General features: G+C 42.2%; 1 protein-coding gene across 3 annotated transcripts in view; it reads left to right on the forward strand.

Annotated features, from left to right (window-relative positions):
- LOC105465199 (ANTXR cell adhesion molecule 1) overlaps positions 1-19,502 on the forward strand; it is a 239,376-nt gene that overhangs the window by 116,910 nt on the left and 102,964 nt on the right. The window lies entirely within an intron of this gene.

Here is a 19,502-nt window from a genome sequence, read left to right on the forward strand (position 1 = left end):
CCTGACTGCAATAGCAACAAGGTTCAATAACTTTGAGCGGATCCATGTCATATCACTGTTTAGAGAAATACCATTTGAATGAAACCTGAAATTCAACAGACTCAGACCTGAGACATCAAAGCGAAAACAATGGCTCTATAATTGCAGCATAATGGAGGAATTAAGAATACAAATCTTAATTTCACACCCCAGTCCCTTGACTTTCCAGGGTAATCTTGGACAAGCTTACCTGGAGCCTGTTTCAGAACCTGTCTCGCATGTTTATAGTAAAGATTAAATATATAAGGGGCTTGAGGTACATAATAGTCTGTCAAAAAATGACAGTTGTGTATTAGGTTTTTGACCTCATTCTCTATCCTTGCCAAGTAAAAGTCTAATGGCCTGCCCCATTAGATTCGCCATACATGTCCTGTGGCTTATAAACAGGCTATCTCCCCCTGAGTAAGAAGCATGCTCCTTTTGAGTCTCCACGATAAGCCTGGATTTTAAGAGCAGGCTGGAAAAAAACCTTGAAGATGTTGCCCACAGGACAACTAGGAAGAAGAACACCAGTAAATCAGGTGTGGCGATAAGTCAAACAAGACTGGGTGGCAGTCTGAGTCTTTACTACTTTTGAAGAGGTTTCCTCAATAAATGAATCAAGTAAATAGTAACATAGGGAAATATTTAGACAAATTAAACACATGAATTAAAGCAAGTGAAGTTGATACATTATTACCACATGCAAAATTTCTGTTGCTTCAAAAAGAAATTTTATCATGCCTGGCATATTTGGAGGCATTTTTATCGGAGCAGGTACATTTCATGACCTAAGAAAAGGTTGCATACAGACTGGGTCCTCCAATGTCCTTCAAATTAGCCATGACTCAGGGTGGTTTGAAGTATGGCTTGCTTTCTATGGGGATGAACGCGGTGCCAACTTGTTTCCCAAGATTTTTGACCATTTTATTTCTCAGATTTTTATTAATTCAGACTGGTCTTTTCCTGAACTAGTGGTATATTTCTAAAAATATTTGTTTGGTGAAAAGGAGAGAATATGTGTGGGTGGGTGAGTGGGTATGTATGCGTGTGTGGGTGTGGGTATGTGTATGAGAGAGAGAAAGAGACAATGAAAGAGACCTACAATGCACAGGACACCCCCAGCCCCACTGCACAGAATTATGTGGTCCAAAATATTAATAGTGCCATGGTTGAAAAACTTAAGAATTGGCCATGTGCGGTGGCTCATGCCTGTAATCTCACCACTTTGGCAGGCCAATGTCAGTGGATCACCTGAGGTCAGCAGTTCGAGACCAGCCTGACTAACGTGGCAAAACCCTGTCTCTACTGAAAATACAAAATTAGTGGGGCATGGTGGCACATGCCTGTAATCCCAGCTACTTGGGAGGCTGAGGCAGGAGAATTGCTTGAACCCGGGAGGCAGAGGTTGCAGTGAGCTGAGATCTCACCACTGCACTCCAGCCTGGGAAATAAGACTGAAACTCTGTCTCCAAAAAAAAAAAAGGGAAGAAAAAGAAAAACTAAAGAATCAAGATTTGGGGTGGGGGGAGCCCAGGATTCTGCATTTTAATAAACTTGTCAAATACTAAACACACAGGATGAAGCCATGATTAAAATCCATTTAAGAAAAATGAATTATTCTTTTGATTCACTCCCAATCCCATTCATTTAAGAATCCTAAGGTTTTAAATTCAGAATCTTGGGATTCTTAAATGTTCTTTTGTTCTGTTCTATATGTGCTTTCTTTGGGGCCCCTTTTTCTGATATAAAGATAGGAATTTGCCTAAAAGAAAATTTTAACCCAATATGACAAGCCTAGGGACCTTCTCACTTATATGTTGTCAGACAAAGACTTCAAAATTTTCTCTCCAAATTCCTCTTTTCCATATTCCAAGTTGTGCCTTCACTTCCTCCTCTCACACAAAGGCCTGGAGAGCCGCAGACTTGTTGTTCATTGTTTCAGGAAGAAAGACCCTGTTAACGTCCAGGTTATTTTCACCACTTTATGGCTACCTTTGTTTCATAGGAAGGCAGGCCTCAGGCTGCCATATAGAGGTAGTTTATAGCTTTGGAAACAACTGGAGAATTGTCATAAAGAAAACGCAGACATTGGAAAGAGCAGTTGTCTCTCAGGCATAGTATTGCCCCTATGTTTCTTGAGGCAAAACAGACCGTCTTGTTCACCGTTACAACCCAGCACCTGGCACAATGTCTGCACATACTCATTACTCAGCAAATAATGATGGTTGAGTGAATAAATGAATGAACCCAAGCAAGGGTCATACTGGTACCATGATGGCACCTGCTGGCAGGAAAGAAAAGGAGCCAGAAGGAGGTAGAATCAGAACAGGGGGCTCTGAGTTGGTTGGGAGGTAGACTTCAGAAAAGGATGGCCAGCAGGCGCGGTGGCTCATGCCTGTAATCCCAGCACTTTGGGAGGCCGAGGCAGGCGGATCACGAGGTCAGGAGATCAAGACCATCCTGGCTAACACAGTGAAACTCCATCTCTAAAAATATAAAAAATTAGCCGGGTGTGGTGACGGGCGCCTGTAGTCCCAGCTACTCAGGAGGCTGAGGCAGGAGAATGGCGTGAACCCGGGAGGCGGAGCTTGCAGTGAGCCGAGATTGCATCACTGCACTCCAGCCTGGGTGACAGAGCGAGACTCTGTCTCAAAAAAAAAAAAAAAAGGATGGCCAGCAATTCAATCTTCACATCCAAGAAACTTGAGCATAATTTAACAGGGGGAAAAAAATCTGCCAGGTGAGAAAGTATAACCAGCATTCCCAGGAAGGGCAATAGTCAAAGATATCATCATAAAAGCACCAGCGCCAAGTAGGAGCAGACCCCTGCCTGGGATGCAGACTTGGTGGAAGGGTATAGAAATAGCCCACTAACTGGATCAAGATTCTGGGCAGGCCTCTAGTCTGTGAGGGTCTGCAGCGCAAGGCTGGAAGCCAAGCAGAACCATAGAGACTGACCGACTCAAGATCACTCCAGAAAAGCTGGGACCCAGGGAACATTGGCATGGCCTGAGCTCACCCTGGAATACCAGAAACTTAGATTACAGCAGTTCAGTTATTCTGGATGCCGCCAGCTGGGGCTGTGGGTGCACAGTCTGCTTTGGTGAGGACTGGCTCAGAAGGGGATGTGCTGGAGCCCAGAGGTGGAGGCCACAGTGGCCGCAGGTAAAAGACAGCAGAGGAGGGCAGTGACCACCCCCCACCACTGTTTTTGGAGGCAATTTCCAGGGGTCTGTTTTCTAAGTCGGTTCAATTCCATTACCAGTTGCTTTAAAGCAATGAGAGAGTACAAATCCAGCCTGTTTTTGTAGTCATTATGACTCTCTAGGTAAACAGACAGCTGGCATGGCTGGCCTTGCCAAAATCTCTTGAATTTCACCAGCCTGGTAGGGAGTGAATCCAGTAGCCTGTGCTGAGTGGCAATCTCACCTTCCAACATAATAAAAAATTATTGCATACTCTTCAGAGAAAGTAAAAATCAGAGACATTTTTTCTTCTATTTCTTTTCCAAGGTCAGCAAACAGCCCATCAATCAAAGTAGGTAGCTGTCTTTGGGATAGACAATTCATTCCAGTGCTGTATGCATGTGGGCCTCTTTATTAAGGAAAGAGGGATGGGGAGGAGGTTGCTGATGGCAAATGGAGTCAATGATATCATAACAATCAGGACCAACGTGTTTTAAATCTATACTCTGGGCAAAGTGTTAGGGACTCAAAGAAGAATAGCCAGTCCTTGCCCTCCAGAGGCTTAAAATACAGTTGCCAAGGCAGGATATATTACTCGAAGAGGTAAATATTATACAATTTGGGGTATAAAAGCAAATATCACACAGGTATCCCGAATTTCCCCATCTGTTCCAAAGACTCATGAGCCTTTAGGTAAGTCAGCGGACACAAACATGGCATGCTCTAAGGAGTGTCCACTTCGTGGGCCTGGTGAGTTACTTCCCAGTTACCCAAGAAGGCTTTTTACCCCTTCTGCAAAGTGAAGCTGGACAGATTATTCAGAAATTCAGGTATAACAAGTAGGCAGCTCATGATTAGCTCAGTCCCAAAACTCTATCCCATGAGTGTATTTTCCCCAACAAGACTCTCCCCAAACTGTTTCTCAATACCAGGAAACAACCTCTGAAGAAAAGAAGACCCTTCCAAACAAGCAGTTGCAGAGGACAGAATCAGGACTCACTAACTGACTTTCCCCTGTAGGTTCCTTAGCCCCAACAACATTATTCCACTTCCTGTCCAACTCTCCCACACTCACTGCTTCTTACTCATTCAGTGTCACATAACCTGGAAGAGTGAGGCAAGACTGAACCGGAAGGGAGATAGGAGACTCACCTTGAAGAGGGTTTGAATGACGGAATATGGAGTTTGGGCAATGGGAAGCCATTTGTGGGAAGCACAGTGCATTATTTAGGAGGATTAATTTAGCATGTGTATGCTTTAAGTATATTAATGATAACAAAATGGCATTAATTTGGATGCCACTGATCTGTGAATTTGGTCATCTGGAAAAGGAGTAGACTCTAGTTTACTTTTCCATTATTTGGGCTAAAGGAATTTAGTACCAAGAGTGACCAATCCACAGCACTGGGGCTACAAGTGAATCATGAGAGCCTCATACTCAGCCCTTGAAAAAGAACTGCAACTGACACACTTTGTTATTTCTGTAATTATAGGTGATAGGTCCTTTGAAATATGTGGCTTAGCAAAACACAGAGGAAAGACTTAGAGAGGAAAAGTGGGCTTTGGGATCAGATCAATGTGGCTAAAATCATGGTTCTGCTACTTACAGGATGTATGACTTTAGACTGAGATAATGTACTGAGAAGAGCTGGCATGGGACCTGACACACAGTAGATGCCCAGTTTTAGTTTTCTTGCACTGATGTTGTGGTCTCTATGTGAATTTGTACAGTGAGATGGTTTCCAAAGGCTTTGACTTCTGGTTGAATTAGCAGAAGTATAGTATGTGAAACTAAGGAGGTGATGGGACCTCTCAACTTGGTGAAGTTAAAATCTTCATTCGAATATTGTGTTCAGTACCAAGGACACTCCAAGGGAGAACACAGATAAGCTGAGTGTATGAGAAACACTACCAAATATGGTATGTTATGTAGAATATAGAATTGGGGCTCTTTAGCCTGGGGCATACTTAGCATAGAGACAACATTCAAAGGGCTGTTCTGAAACACGTGCAGCCATACCTGTAGAGCCCTATTCTACAGATTATTTGTTGTATAGATCCAAGGGGTAGAACAGGCTCAAAGAAACAGTTTCAGGCTCAGTTTTTTAAAAGACCTTTTTAATTAGCTGCATTGGGTGGGAATGAGCTCCCTATTCTGGTTGCAGTCAAGCACAGGCAGCAGGACAACTTGGCAGAATTATGTAACCACCATTCATACCTCAGAGGGGGGATTGGAGTAGAAAAGCTTTCAGACTCCTTCTGCCGCTGAGAGGCTGTGACTGTAGACCTAAAAGTATGTTAGGAAAGGAGTAAACTAAATACTATCAGTCCTATACAGTATCACAAATAAGTTTGGTTCCCACATTTTGAAAATCAATCTAAGAGAGCTCTGTTGGTGATACTGGACACAACTTCTCTTAATGCAGTTCAGATTGGCCAACCTCCACCTAATACAAGTGGGATCATATGTCAGACCAGAGTACTTCAAACTCCTGAGAATAATCTGTTTTCAAGCAATCTCAAAACACACCCTGTAATTTACAAACAACACATTAGTCACAAATCAGTCTCCTCTATTTATTAGCCAGTCTCCATAGAGCCATCCATAATTCAAGGTATTTTTTTTTACAACGTCCCAGTATTTTTATTATTATAATTACTATCATTATTATTATTTTAACAAGATGGCTTGTGGTTTTACATACGATCATCGGAGATGGTAAAAGACCACAGGAATATCAGAATGCAGAACTCAGATCTCAAATATTGTTTATGAACTGAAATAAAAGTAGTTTGCCAACATCTCTATTTTGACAACCCTTGTAACCCTTGTTATATATAAAAATATCTTTTAAAATATGTTTTGGATGATTCTTGCTGATTTGTTTTTCTTGGATGTTTGAGCAATTGACTTTCAATATTTTTATATCTAAGTATTTTAAAGAATGTTTTCCCTAAGTTTGAAATTTCCTTGTTTTGAGAGTAATTGAGAAAAAAAAAAATATTTATCTGAATCTATACTTTAGAAAACACTGAGATAAGCAAATAGATGGTAGAACTAAAAGTTAAATCAAAATAATCCATAAGCAAAATAAATATAATGGACCAAACTCAGCAGTTTAAAAACACAGATTGACAGATTATGTTTTTAAAATATCCAGCTATGTATGATTTACAATAAAACATATATTCAATAAAACATAAGGACGCAGAAAGATTGAAAATAAAAGCATGTGAAAAGTTTTATCAGTCAAATACCAAAAGAAAGCTAGTATAGCTATATTAATATTTGATTTAAAAACTTATTGGCAAAAAATTATTGGTATAAAGAGGACCGTTACGTAATATTAAAAGGAAGTTAACCTAGAAGTTGTCATAATTCTGATCTGCACTTCATGACGTATCCTCAGCATATATAAAGCAAAAATTGATAGAATTGCAAAGAGAAATTGATAAATCCACCATCACAGGAGGAGGTTTCTATACAATGCTCTCAGTAATTAATAGATCAAGCAGTCAAAAGAATTAATAAAATATAAATGATTTGAAGAATTTAATTAAATATTATCCAGTGGACACACGATAAAGTCCCAGCATAACATTCAAAATAGGGTCCAAAAATTTTTGGTTGCATAAAATGAAGAGTTATGCAACTATAAGACTAATGACAAAAATATCATACTTCATCAAATCTAAGACACACTTTTCTTTCCACATTTTAACATCTCTAAAATTGAGATGTTTCAGATCATAATAATATATCATGATATAATGGGCAGCGTTTTCCCTAATAGCTCATAAAATAATAAGACATCCTACCACAGATACATCTGAAATGCAAAGAAATATTTTCTATCAGTCTGTACTGTGCCAAAAGTAAAGATAATGAATGAAACTGATCAGTCACTAATTTTCCACTGCCCACCCCCATTCACAGTGGAAAATAAGAACTCTAGCCTTTCCCCTTTGGAGAATGGCTTACTGTATATGGGAAATCTGCATCCAACAGAGAATATCTATTCTTTTTTAAGTACAAAGTACACTCTTACACTTTAAAAAAAGCAGTCATGTACCATAAGCCAAGTCTCAACAAATTTATAGAAATGACATATAGATCATATTCTGGTACCAAATAAAAAACAATTGAAATCAATAGCCAATCAAGTTACCAATGAATTTTGGAAATCTCATATATTTTGAAATTTCAGACATACACCCAAAGCATTTATGAGTCAAAGTAATATCATAATGTAAATTAGAAAATACTTAGAGCCGACCAATTATGAAGATGCCAAAACCAAAACTTGGAATGCAGCTAAAGTGGTCCTTACAGGGTAATTTGTCATCTTGAGGGTTTATGTTAGAAAAGAATAAAAGTTTAAGACAGTTAGCCAAGCATAGAACTCAGGAGATTAGAGAAGAATGACAGAGTAAGCCCTTTCAAAAAAGAGAAGGCCAAAACCAAGAAAGAACAGAATAGAAAACAAGATAAATAGAGAGGTAACAAAGAAAACTATTAGTTGGGCATAGAAGAGGTGAAAAGAGAAATAGGTGTGTATAGAAAGAACTGTGTACTTGCTTGTCAATCTGGATGGGAAGATAAGCTGAAGTTAATGCTGTCATGGGTTCTGGGCAGTGCTGGAGAAAAATCATTAATCAAGAAAACACATGCAAATTGAGTTCATCCCTCACCTACCCCTAAGTCTCCTTCCTAGAAAGGCTTTGTACACAAAATGGTTGCTATAAAGTATTGTAAAATGTGTACATTTTATTCTCCCCCATTTTTATCACCAACTAAAATTTGCCAAATTACTATGAAACTCTCAATTTGCAAAGCTGTTTGTCCCTACAGCAGTCTCCGATCACTATGTTGTTTTCTTTCTTTTTTTTTTTTTTAAGTTTATGGTTCTACTTTTTCTGGTCTCTCACTTCTCGATATCATACCTGTGTTTCCTAATCTAGATTCTCCCCTCTACACTTCTAATTTGATAGTTTAAGCTTCTGGGTACCTGAATATCAGAAAACCAAGGTTACATAAATTGCATATGAAATAAGGATTCCTAGTCTCTAAAAACTTGAGAGAAAGTATATGGCTAAGAACCCAAGCTTTAGTGAAAAACCAGTGTGTCCATTTATGCCACCTCCTGGGTTATTGAGGCTATTCCAGATAGTTAGTCGTTTGGGTTGAGCATTCTGGTTCAGTGAATCCATTTGAGAGAAGCACAATTATAGGAAGAAGTGCAAAATCGAAAGAGGATCCAAAAAGTTATTGGGAGCCTGGGCAACATGGTGAGACCCTATCTCTACAAAAATAGAAAAATTAGCTGGGCATGGTAGCATGTGTGCATGTAGTCTCAGCTACTCAGGAGGCTGAAGTGGGAGGATCACTTGAATCCAGGAATTCAAGTCTGCAGTGGGCCATGATTGTGCCACCCTATGCTGTGCAAGAGAGCAAGACCCTGTCTCAAAAACAAACAAACAAACAAAAAAAAACCCGCCAGGCGCAGTGGCTCACGCCTATAATCCCAGCACTTTGGGAGGCCGAGGCGGGTGGATCATATGAGGTCAGGAGTTCGAGACCAGCCTGGCAAACATGGTGAAACCCCGAATCTACTAAAAATACAAAAATTAGCCAGGTGTGGCAGCGGGCACCTGTAATCTCAGCTACTCAAGAGGCTGAGGCAGGAGAATTGCTAGAACCTGGGAGGTGGAGATTGCAATGAGCCAAGATCGCACCATTGCACTCCAGCCCAGGCAACAATAGCAAGACTCCATCTCAAAAAAGAAAAAAGAAAACAAAATTGGTAGAGGGGGAAGGAGTTGTCAGTGGGAAAGAGAAATGGGAGGAGGAGGAAGAGGAGAGATTTAATAGTTTGGGAAAAAGGACCAAAAAGCAGAGAAAATCTGAGAGGATCTCCTTTCTGCCAATGCTAAAATAATTGTCAACTCTTTAAATAGTCCAACATTGGCAAAATCAGTGAGCTAGGTTATCTGAGAATGGGAGGTGACCCACCAGGATCATGTTATCCTGGTTGGCAGCTTACAGTCATATTGCACTAAATTACAAGTCGCCCCAGGGTCCTTACGTGTATTTTCTAATCAGGATAGTATTTGGGACTGACAGGATTTATATCGTTTGCATTCCCAGAAAGCAGTCAAACTCCTCCCTCTGTTCCCTACAGAACGACAAGGTCCCATGAGGGTATATAAACACCTTCCCTCTTGCAAAGCAGCCGTCTTCTCACCTATTCGTTAGGGCACCAAGGAAATGCAAAAGGCAGAGAGTTAACTTATTTCTCCTCAAAAGAAGAGTCGGTGCCACAAATGATACATAACTAGCATTCCTTTGCCATTACTGTGGCTACTAGAACAGATGTTAGTTTAGTCAGGGCCCAAAGCAGTGGGCTTCATGTTTTGTTTCATTTTTTAAAAAATAAAAAGCACTTGAATAAGTGACAACTGAAATATTACTGGGTTCCTTTTCAACACAAGCCAGCATCAGGAAAACTGTTTCATTTGCAAGCTGAGGAAATATGAAAGGGCAATTTTATTTTACCTGCATCGCCCAAATTTACAGACTTAGAATACTTTATAGGTATCTATAAAGCTCAAGATTCTTGAGATCGTGTATAGAAGGTGCAAACTCAGCCAAAGTACATATCTACAAAATGTTCCTTATGATGGAGTTTGACCTGGCAGCCCCAGTTAGCCCCTGCCTACTGGCCTTAAAATTTGTGAATGTACTGATCCCTAACAGATAAAAATGTTGAATGGCAATTTTGTATTTCATACATCCTCACTCTAAATAAAATTATGTCCATTCCTACTCTGTGCCTTTGATCACATTTCATTTTCCTTCTGGAATGCCCTCTCTTCTTTCCCCTATCCAATTTCACTGTGGCCTTAAGGCCTAGCCCAGTGCTGTCTGGACCTGCCCCAGGATGACTCAGTGGCCTCTGCAAGCCTCCTAACTCCCTCTGCTCTGAGCTCAGGCACTGCAGATTGCAGCAGCTTTGAGAGTTTAACTGTATTTCACCTGTACTGCTCTCCAGGCAAGCCCTGAGAATCAGTCCTGACTTTGTAATTGGACTCTGACAACCTCTTTCAGGGTTAGAAACTGATGTCCATCTTTCTAGGCCTCCTACTGCTGAGCATGCATTAGAAACTCAATGGGAAATAATTTCTTGGTTTCTTGACACCCTATTACACAGTTTAATGACATTGCTTTAAGGAATTGATCACCATGGTTACATCTGGTTGATCATAGATGACAGATTGATGGTTGATCATAGATGACAGATGCTCTGGTAAGCATCTATCTTTTTGAGGCACCACCCAAATTCACCTTTCCAAGTTCATAATCTAAAGCAACAGCCCATGGTATATTGTAGGTGATGTTTACTTACCAATAATAGATAACGGTGATGCCAACTAATACATGAGGGATGATCAATCAGACCAATTGAGCATATACATTAAATAAATAGCTACATTAACGATAAGTAAACAAATCACTATATTTAATAAAACAAAAAATGAAAATGAGACAGCAGCCTTTCTCTTCCAGTGTCATAATATTGGAACATTCCTAAGTACCTTCTCTGTAATGCTATTTCAGCACCCCACTTCCAAGAACTAAAGTACTCCAAGTACTAACAAGCTACATCTTGTCTGGATTATTCTCTGAAAACTGGTTTTGATTAACAAGCTCCATGCATTTTATGGAGAGAAAGGAAAGTGCTGAATGAATCCAAGATTTACTTTAATCACCTTCACCATCATAAGTAACATGAAATGTCATGACTGGGTCAGGGTGACAAGAGTACTGCAAGAGTACTTGTCACCTTCTGTGATAAGGGCCTCAGAGCTTGAGTTTGTAGGAGTATGGCATCAATCTTCCCCTTAATTGCATATTAATGATGGCTTATCTCAGTCCTTCTGGTATTATTCATATAAGGCATAAAGTAATAAGATTTATAGCAAACTGGGATTTACACATCCATATGATTTCTGCTCCTTCAAAAGATTTGCTTTGGAAAACCATATGCTTTCTCCAACAACGCTGTCACTATTCCAAATATATTCTGCACTCCTGCTTTGAAATGGTCATAACTTTAAAGCCACAGTATTTGAACATTCTCAGTAGGGGATTAGGGGAATATCGTCATCATTTGATTTCTAAAACCCCAAAAGCTGTAGGAACCAGTTCTGGTGAATGATGGATTATCAAGCTCAGAGCCTCCTTCATGAAAAGCAAAGCATGACTAAGAGATTATAAGATTTTCTTCTGGGGGCCTATAAACTGACTTTAGAAAGAGTCCCGAGGGAGGTGTTTCAGAATTGCTTTGGTCTATGGCTGTATCACTGGAGGTAGTCTCCAACCTCCAAAGCCACTAGATTGGAGATAATTAGATTCATTTGGATGTGGGAGTTCAGTTATGTTCACTGCATGAACAGCCTCATTGCATTATAGCCATGCTTTTTAGAAAGAGTTTCACAAAGGTTTAGGTACCTAATACTTTTTCTATACTGCCCCACTTTGGGTTAAGGAATCTACTATCTTCAGTGTCTTATCAATTTAATTGCCATCTCTAGCCCAAATTACCTCTCAGGTGGCCAGAATGAATCATAATGTTTCATTATGTTACCCTCATTTATGATTGATCAACTTTGATCAAAGATATTAAATTTACCATTTGAAAATACACTTGGGTTTCCCTTTTCTTGACACACGGATGGCAATCTTAAGGGCGTGAATTTCTCAAATGTGTAATCTGGGACCACCCACTAACACCATAGCTCTAGTCACAGTTAGTACAGGGTTGTTCACAGAAATCAACTTCATTTATGTTGGCCAAGCATGAGCACATCACCAGGAATTTGGCTTGGACGTAGAAGGAAGGGGAGGATGGAAAGGGAAGTGCCATTTTTTGAAAGCTGGCCATGTGCCGAGATCTCTGCACACCTTGTCTCATGTCATCACAGAACGAATCGGGAAGCAGAAATTACCTCAATTTCACATACGTAAAGAAAAGGAAGTCTTACATTCATCCGTCCATCATTGGAAAGATTTACAGTGATTCTGAAGGACAGGCAGTGGAGTTTTAGGTTTCAGGGGCAAGAGCAGTTTTCAAAAGTCTTTGAGTCCAGTATGCGCAAGTCAACAAGCAGTACCTGGTGTGCAGGAGTACTCGTGGGTGAGTCTCTCTCAGGTCTGGACAATTAGCAATTGTGTGACAGTCATTCTGTTTTCTTCTGCCTGACCCTGGGAGACATATCAGTAATGGATGTGCAAAAGCAGGTCTGTTTTATGTCTTAATATAATTTAAGATGAATTGTATTGAAAAAAGTGTTGAAGAATGAATGTGTCAAAATGGGTTAACTGTGTATATTGACTTTCATGTCATCCATCTGTCATGAATGAATGATACTTTGCAATGGGCTGGTGTATGACAGTGAGGACCTTAGGGTGTGAAGGCTTTTTGCCTGGTCCCAGCAGCATCTGCCCCATGAAGTTTGTTTTCTCCCACTGCCTCCAGGCTCCATTGATACCCCGAAATAGATGCTGGGTTATGAGAACCAGGGAAGTCCCCTGTGTCGTCAGTCTTAAAAATAATTTTACAAGTCCACATATTTGTTCCATTCTTGGAGTAGTTTTAGTGTATGTCTTTAACTACTAACAGTATAAATAACTTGACATCATAAAAAAAAAAAAAAAAAGGAAGGCTTAAAGAGGTTGTGTAACTTACTCAAAGCCCACATATTAGTAATTAGAAGTTTAGGCTTTGGATCATCTTTTCCTGCCTCCAAGTCCCAAGCTGTTTGCAATGAGGTTGATGCCGCCATTAACAGGAATGAGACCATGGAGGGGAATTGAGCAGCCACAGGAAACAGGCTCCAGCGCCATCCCTGCTACCCGCTAACTATAGACGGCATCAGCCTGCTAAATCCTCATTCCCCTCATTCTAATAAACACTTGAATGGCACTTAGTGGCAATTTGTATTTGAAACACTGTACTATGTCTCACAGGTACAAATATGAGTAAAGCAGATATGTGTCTTCTAGGGGCTTCTAGTTCAGTGGCAGAGACAAGAACATAATAATATAATTTCTATAAAATGGAGTAGATGATAAGATAGAGCTATGATTAGGATAAAAAAAGAGCACAAACGCAGAGTTCAGTGGTGGTATTTACTGGTCTCTGTTTCCCACTCAATGACAAAGTCCATGATTGGCAAAACTGTATCCATTTTATGCTCTTGTTCTCCAGTACTTGGAGAGGGCCTAGCACATGGTAGGTGTTCAATAAATACGTTAGGTATGAATAAATCAGGTGGTGCCTGAGCCAAGACTTGAAAGATGAATAACAGATAGCCAAGCAATGATAGTTAGAAAGAGTGTCTCAGGGAGAAGACCATGACAGAAGAGCGGGGTATGTATGGGAAGCTAATGCCATTTAGTTCTGTCAAAGCGCAAAGTGTAAGGAGGGAGGAGGGAGGGGGAGGTGCTGGAAAGATAAGAGAGGGCTTGTATGGGCTAAAGACTCAAAGCCTTGTACCTAGCAGTCCGGAAATAGATTCCAGGGATTTCATGGACCCCCTAAAATAGTAATAAAAAATATGTGAGCCTGTGCATAAATGTGAATGTGTACTTTCATGAGGAAAGGGATGTATCACTTCCACAAAATTCTCAAATGTTAAGAACTCTGTGGGCAATGATGAGCTATTAAAAAGTTCATGGGCAGGCAAATCTATCAGAATATCATTTTAGGATTTAGAGCCATAAATGGTTCCAACTGCAGTGTAGAAGATGGAATTCCTGGCAGTAATAGCGGTGGTGGAGAAACCAATAAAGAGATCGCTGCAATAGTCCAGGAAAGAAAGAATGAGATCCTAAGCCTGATCAATGATATTGGAGATGAAGTAGACTGGGGAAGATTTGAGAAGTATTTAGATCAGAGGATCAGGATATACTGATGGCAGGTGTTATATTGGAGAAGGAAGAGAGGGAGGAAAAGGCACCTGAGGTTGACTTCCAAGTTTCCAACTTGGGCTGATAAATAGTGCCATCAAATAAGAGGAGGAAATCATGTAGCTTTGAAAAGGAAAACAGTGAGTTCAGTGTGCACAGTTGAGTTTGACGTATCAATAGGACCTACTGGACAATTGAATGGTCCTGAATATGACCCTGAAGCGTGAGGAGAGATCTAGGCTAGAGATGATGATTTAAGTCATCCCTATCTAGATGCGAGTTTAAACTATGGGAGGAAATGAGACAATCCATGGAGAGTTTTAGAAAGAAAACCAGCCATGGACAAGAATGGATCCATCAGTCGCACAATATCATAAATGTACTTAATGCCACTGAATTGTACATTTAAAAATAACAAAATGGTGTATATAGCTCCACAATTTATAAAGAGGAGAAAAAAGATGACTTCCTAGGGCATGCTGACATTTAAAGGGTTAAGTACAAGAAGAAGCCCATGAGGAAAGTGGAAAGGAATGGTCAGAGATAAGAGGGAGACCGGGAGAGTCACAGATGCCAGAGGAATAGAATTTCAAAAACATGCAGGGCAGAGTGGGCGGAGGAGTTAGATCATCCCTAAGGTGCCTACCAGAAATAACAGAATATATAAGCTCTGAAAGAGAGAGAATTTTGATCTCTAGGCTTGCCCATCTAGAACTGCTCAGCAGTAATAGAATGGCTTAAATTTCATCTTTCAAAATAAAACTTGCCCATGCTTTGCCAGTTTTGTCTGGGCAGGAAACAGCTCAGACCAGCTGCTTGGGATGGTTCTGAATTCCACTCAGAGCACTGGAAAGTGATGCCTCCGAGGCGCCAGTCCTGTGAACCCGTTCCTGGTGCTCACAGAGGGACAGTGGCAGGTGTGCAGAGGCCTCCAGCCGCCAGCCTCCCTCTGCCCAGTGGCTGATGCGCCTCTCACTCTGCCCTCAGGGTCTCCCCTTGGAGCAGAGTGAAGTGGACATAGTTCCTTGATCTCTGCTGTTTCCGTCTCAGCAGGATTGTCTTTGTAATTAGAACAAGCAGATTGCCATTGAAGTCACAAGGTTAGTGGAACAGAGCCGCCCCCGCTAAAGGGTCTCTTTGCCTTGAAGGCACTCTAAAGTGCTTCATAGGCACCCTCACTCTGTACAGAGAAAGGGGGAGAGGGAGTGGAGGGCGGGCCTCTGGGGAGCCTCACATCATCAGCTGCATCCCCAGGTGCCCCGTGGAGGGGAGAATCCAGAGAAAGACCTTTGCCGGCTCTCAAGAAGCTCTAATGGGTCCTCAGCTATTTTCCTGTCATATTTCTGGCAGAGATTGGCTCATATCTCTTCAGTGTGGCAGAATCAACCTACTAATTCATTCTTTCATGTTAAATGTTTACAAGATAGTCTAACTGCGTGAAAGCATCCAAGTATCTTCGGTGGCTTCAGTGATGCAGTGTTGCTACTAAGAATCTTCACAACCTAGCAAAGACTGTAGAACTACAGCAAACCCACCAGCCACCAGAGAGGCTTCTGATAACCTCTTCCTTCAGAAATTGACCATACTGTTGTTGTAGAAAGATAATTGTTTTAGTTACCGGGACCTATCCTGCGGTTAGTTAAAATAGGAGATATTGGGGTCACTGTGGTGAGGGCAATAAAGTGTGCCTCTTTCCTGCCTTGATTGTGAATAAACTGAAAAATGAGGCCAGAAAATGATACATGAAAACCTCACCACAGCATTACTGTGAGTTGGAGATTTTGGCTGAGTGTGGCAGCAAACAGGCTGGAAACTGAAGCCCAGAGTTAAATAGATTTACCAGTCTGATTGCAGGCAGGGGGCCTGTCCAGGGAAGGTGCACAGCCAGAGGCAGAGTTATGGGGGGCTGATTCGCTTAAGCTTTAGAGACCCTCACTTGTATGGGTCCCTGCTAGGCCCTTCTAAGGCCGGGGAGCGGCCCTTATAATTTTGCATTTGTATTTTTATGTTCTCTTTCTTAAAGAGCCTCCACAAAATTGCGTCAGGCCCCACAACACCTGCTTGCATGGAATAGCAGAGAATACCGCCTGCTCCCTCCGGGCAGTACACTCCCAAAAACGGGGAGAGAGGAGCCAAACATGATCCGTTTACACTTTGCTTATTTACTGAACGAGTGCAGGGCAGAGACAGGCCTGGAGTTATGCACACTGAGTGCCCCAACATGGAAAGAAACGTTAGGAGGTGCAGGAAACATTCCCTCCTTAACCAACACAGTTTTCAAGGCCTCACTGGAGGCACTTCATCAGCTCCATAGTCACCCTCCACGGTGGGGATCAGGCAGAATCCTGGCGCAGGCCCAACTTTGAGTGGAGGATTTTACTGTTTCTTTATGTTGAACTTCCCCCAGTCTCCCACTAATCCCTCTCCATTCTATCCTCCTCCCTTTGCCACAAAACAAAACAGAAAGGAGCAGCAGTGTTTGCTGCTGTATCGTCCAGAAGCCTGGTTGTCTCCCATTATACAGCAAACAAGCCCCGGCAAGATCTTTCACTCCCGCCCCACGCCAGGCATTACAAATCCAAAATTGCCTACATTCCACCTGCCAAGCAAGAGATGCTTTCATTATTGAAGTTCCAAACGTATACCTTTGAGAACAATGCCTTCTCGTCTTAAAAGAGAGGTCCTCATTTTGTGAGTTGGGAGTAGAGGGAATTAAAGAAAGCCGTGATGCAGGGATTTGGCCATTCAAGTCGGGCATCCTTCAGAGAATGTCATCCCTAATGACACATGCCCAAAGGAAGGAGCAGGGCTGAGCTTGTCCTGCCTTCATATTTAATATTGCCTGTCTGCCTTCTTAATAGCGGGCCTCTGTGTGAGCATTTGACGAGGCTTAAAAATATTCCGTTGAAGAAAATGGATGATCCTCCAATAGGAAGGTGCACCCCCATGGGCTGCCTGCTTGACCACAGAAGTGCTTCCAGCTCCAGTTGCTCATCTGAGAACTCCCCCCACCACTTGCTGTTAAAATTGTTAAAATTAAAAGCCATGTTGATTTTTTAAACTTTATTTCCATTTTTTTTTTTTATAAAATAAGAATTGGACTTGTGTTGATACTTAGGCTGTTGAGAAAATAACATTGGTAAGACTCTATGTGTGGCTGTTTGCTGTTTCTCTGGAATCTTTTTCGAAGGTTTGTGGTGAACTACATGCAGGGGCTGCCTGGTAAGGGCAGGTGGCACTGCCAAGGGCAGCAAACACTGAGAGTCTGCTGGGCTGGACAGGTCAGCTTCTGCTCTCATCTGTGTCATAAAGTCAGGTCATGCAGGTCCCCACTCCAGACTCCCCCTGCCCAGTGCGGACTCTCAGATGGATCACGGAGAATGGATCTGAACGTGTGGGTCGGGGAGCACCCGTTCTCAGAGCTGCCTTGCACCCTGCCAGCTCTCATCTGAGATGAGGCCTGGGCAGGCACAACTCCGCAAGGGGGACCTCTGGCCCAGATGGTCTCACTTAATTCCAGAGTGGTGTCTATGCGGCCCTAAGGTCTCACCTGTCCTGGCCACCCTTTCCCTGGTGAAGAGGGAGAACAGAGACCAAGCTCACACACCAGTCCTGAGTTAGGCTGTGAGCAGGGGTCCCAACCCTCCTGGGGTCCAATCCAGGAAGAAGATCTTGGGAGCAGGTGGCGGTTAGCACAGAGTATGCCAACAAACAGTTAACCAGGGGCACAGGAGGGCAGCATGGAGGCCAGAGCCGAAGGAGTCGAGGCAGTCTGCCCCAGAGTAAAACAGTGCAGAGCGGAGCCAGGCTGTGTGGGGGTCAGGCTATGCCGCGTGAGGTCTGCTGCACTCCATGTGCCTCCCAGCCACCGGCAGAGCCTGCTCCTTAGCACCCGGGTGTCTTCATCTTGGAACGTGGTAAAGGTGGAAAAGGACTGGTTTAGCATAACCGAACTGTTTTGCGAATAAAGCAAATACTATTTACTAAACAATGCAGATGTGCATCTATTTCTATTCTAATATTGATATACATTCAACAGGTAACTAGAGCCTTTCTCGCATTAGCTGTCAGTCCCTCTTCACAAGGTAATTGATTAAAACTCCAAGCCAAGAATCTGAAGGGAAGGCAGCCTCTACCGTGGTCCCCCTCCCTCTCTGACTTTCCTCTGAAGTCCACATTCACCCATGCTGTGTGTACATCCACGCTGGGTCATGTGAATGAACTGCTTCTATCAAAGCGGAAGGAGCAACTGTAAACATGGTCTCAACTTCTGTTGCATCTGCTTAAAGTTTAGTCTTTAAAGTACAGATATTTCTTAACTAAATTGTTATAAATCTGAAGTTATAGTGTAATGGTTAAGTGTGGGAGGGGGTGTCAAGATTCTAAAATTAGACCACATGGATTCAAATTCTAGTTTTGTAACATTAACATTGTGAACATATAAAAATAAGTATGTCCATAAGTGGTATGTGGAGGTCTTGAGTGAGTTACATATCTTCACTGAGTCTCAGTTTTCCTAATCTGCAAAAGGGGGTAATGGTACCTACAAGGCTGTTTTACCGAGGCTCACTGAATTAAATGAGAGAATGCATAGATAGCACTGAGCACAGTGGTTAGCTGTTGTTAAGTAAGTTAGCACTGAACACGGCCGTCAAAATGCAAGCATTTCAAGAGTGACCTCGGGAAATGACACTGCCCAGAAGAATTGGGCAGAATTGCAGCTGTCCTACACCTGGGCCTTCTATTCTGAATCTTTCCCTCCTCCAGTCCATACTCTCCAGTGTCCACAGCATTTGCTTTCCAAGAAGCAAATCTGATCACGATGCCCCAGTGTCACCGGGTTAAAGCCACTAAGGGTTCCCCTGAGCTCAGGATGGAAGCCACACTCCTCAGCCTGGCTTGTGTGTCCTCCCACAGTGGGGACCCCACCTCCTTTCCACCCGCACTCGTGCTGTGCTCCCAGCATGTGGACCTCCACTGCCCCTGCCCCACCTCAGACATTTGTGCTTGCCTTTTTGTGCAGGAATGCTGACACCTCCTTGGCCCTGCCCTGTGGAGTGTCACCTCCTCAGTGAAGTGCTAGTTCCCAGACACTCGGCTCTTCAGTACTTGGCCACTTGCTAAGAACAATAGCTGGCTAGTCTGCTGTGAGCTATGGAACTAAACTGCCCACGTTTAAATTTTGGCTTCTCCACGTGGCCATCAGCAAGTTTCTCCATCTCTCCCTGCCTTGGTATTTTTAGTGAGATGAGAAAGACATTATTATTGAATTCACAAGATTGTTAATGAGAATTAAATGAGTTAGCATAAGGAAAGCATGTTAG

This window comes from Macaca nemestrina, chromosome 13 (assembly GCF_043159975.1).
Source record: "Macaca nemestrina isolate mMacNem1 chromosome 13, mMacNem.hap1, whole genome shotgun sequence".
Taxonomy (NCBI): Eukaryota; Metazoa; Chordata; class Mammalia; order Primates; family Cercopithecidae; genus Macaca; species Macaca nemestrina.